Source organism: Bombus fervidus, unplaced genomic scaffold, assembly GCF_041682495.2.
Source record: "Bombus fervidus isolate BK054 unplaced genomic scaffold, iyBomFerv1 scaffold0029, whole genome shotgun sequence".
Taxonomy (NCBI): Eukaryota; Metazoa; Arthropoda; class Insecta; order Hymenoptera; family Apidae; genus Bombus; species Bombus fervidus.
The window spans coordinates 47,501-50,000 of NW_027212592.1; the positions used below are offsets into that span (position 1 = coordinate 47,501).

The 2,500-nt window shown below is 50.9% G+C and overlaps 1 non-coding gene across 1 annotated transcript; it reads left to right on the forward strand.

Moving 5' to 3' along the window:
- Window positions 1-1,202: 1,202 nt before the first annotated feature.
- On the forward strand, window positions 1,203-1,357 carry LOC139997103 (5.8S ribosomal RNA). The gene has a single exon (XR_011802571.1). It is a non-coding gene; the product is annotated as a 5.8S ribosomal RNA (ribosomal RNA).
- Window positions 1,358-2,500: the final 1,143 nt, after the last annotated feature.

Genomic DNA, 2,500 nt, shown 5'->3' on the forward strand with positions numbered 1-2,500 from the left:
CTTTTACCATCGTCTCGTCGACCCGTTCAGAGGGGACCGCCTGTCCATATCCTCGTTGTCGTGAGTCATATGCCTCGTTCCGTCGCTAGAGTTTTTCAAACTCTGCTTCTGGATATCGGGAAGAAACGACCGCGCGAGGCCGATGGCTGCGAGTCCCATCGAATTTTTTTTAAACGCACGCACACACATACACCTGAACGGAGATGCGTTCCTCTTCGTCGCGATTTTTCGCGCTTTAGTCGTCGTTGTCGCCATCCGTTCGGAGGGGACCGCCGGCCGTCTCTCTATCCTCGTTGTCGAGAGTCTAATGCCTCGTTCCGTCGCTAGAGTTTTTCAAACTCTGCTTCTGGCTATCGGGAAGAAACGACCGCGCGAGGAAGAGGAAGGACGACCGTGCGCGTCCCTTTCGAATTTTTTTTTATTTTTACCTGAGCGACCAAAGTGGATTCAGAGGGGACCGCCGGCCGTCTCTCTATCCTCGTTGTCGCGAGTCTAATGCCTCGTTCCGTCGCTAGAGTTTTTCAAACTCTGCTTCTGGCTATCGGGAAGAATAGACCGCGCGCGAGGAAGAGGAACGACGACCGTGCGCGTCCCATCGATTTTTTTTATTTTTACCTGAACCACCGAAGTCGATTCAGAGGGGACCGCCGGCCGTGTCTGTATCCTCGTTGTCGAGAGTCTAATGCCTCGTTCCGTCGCTAGAGTTTTTCAAACTCTGCTTCTGGCTATCGGGAAGAAACGACCGCGCGAGGAAGACTACGACCGTGCGCGTCCCATCGATTTTTTTTACCCGAACGATGGAGATGCATATCGGCTGTTTGCTTCGAATAACTGGACGAGAGGAACGAACATATATATATATCATGGGCTAGCCACCGTGCGCTTTCTTCGCGAGATCGTGTGCTGTACAGAGGATTCAGAATCGGGTGTTATATCCCCGTCGTTTCCTGACGAACGGAGCTTCGATCTCGTTGGTTGTTATATATTATAATGCACTTTACGCCCGGTCGGCGGGCTGCGTGTGTCGTCGCGCAGTCCGTCCGATTTCGTTTTCGAACGTATTTTCGTGTCGTCAATCATATGGCGACTTCCGCGCGTTCGATTCCCGTTGGTCGGACGTTTGTCGGATATCGGCTTCTTTCGAACCGAGAATAAGAGTACAAAAACCTGAGTACACAAACAAAAATCCATGCATAAACGATTACCCTGAACGGTGGATCACTTGGCTCGTGGGTCGATGAAGAACGCAGCTAATTGCGCGTCAACGTGTGAACTGCAGGACACATGAACATCGACATTTCGAACGCACATTGCGGTCCACGGATACAATTCCTGGACCACGCCTGGCTGAGGGTTGCTCACGTAAACCTAAGACTGCTTGCGTTGCGTATCGTTGCTCTCGGTCCGTCTCTCTCTGTTCTTTCTTGCCTCGTCGACAGCCCGCCGTCGTTCGTTTTATCTTTAAACGAACGTTTCTGAGTCGGAGGACGAGCGCCAAGCAAAAGAATACGAATTAAAGAGCGGTCGAGGGCTCGTACGCGACGTACGAGCGATTGTTGGACGTTCGTCGGCGTTCGTCGCTGGATCGTGTGGAGACCGGCGTACGCATGCTCTCGATACAAATATATATGAAAAATCTATCGCGTTCACGGGAGACTCGCAAAACTACCTCCGTCTCTTCTCTGTCCCTTCTTGGCTTGACAACCCGCCGTCGTTCGTGTTTTACGAACGTTTCTGAGTCGGACGAAGCGCAAGAAGAAGGATACGAATTAAAAGAGCGCGGAGAGAACCGTCGTCGTCGACGCGGTTATCGAGATACACAGAGCGAGTTTTCTTCGTGGCCGATTTTTTTTTTCTTTTTGTATCAGCCTCTGCTACGTTTTGTTAGTCTTCGATAAGCACGAATGACCGCGCCCCCGACGTCGTCTTAAATGAATTTTTGGCGAGACTGAGAGAAAGCAAAAATATTTTTGAACAAAGTCAGTCGAGAGAGGAGAGAAAAGAGAACCAAGATATTAAAACCTAAACCTAAACTTGGTGGCGTAACGAAAAACTGTGTGCCTTAAAGAAACACAACCGTCTTTTCATCAAGATGTTTTTACTCGTACAGCCCCAGGGATCGAATACCCACTCCGTCTGTTCGTGCGGCAGAGATGTATTCTGCAGGCGCGAGACGACTGACGAGAAGACAACGAGGACCGTCGCATCGATGGGTCGTCGTTGCGTTTTTCATCCTCTGTGCTTTTTTCTGTTCTTCGTGAACCCAGAGAAAGCCGTAGATCCGGGAACGGACACACGAGATTTCTTCGAACGCTGATGACTTAGGGAGATGATCCCCAGCGTTGCGCGGAGATCGGAGAGTACGCGTACATGTATCGGGACGAATTTTTCCCCGTCGGTCGCGTATCTCTCTGCCCGCGCGCCTGGCCCAAAGCCACGTTCGTCGGAAATCAACGAAAAGTGTGTTACGATCTAGCGTGCGTCTACGATCGGCTATATT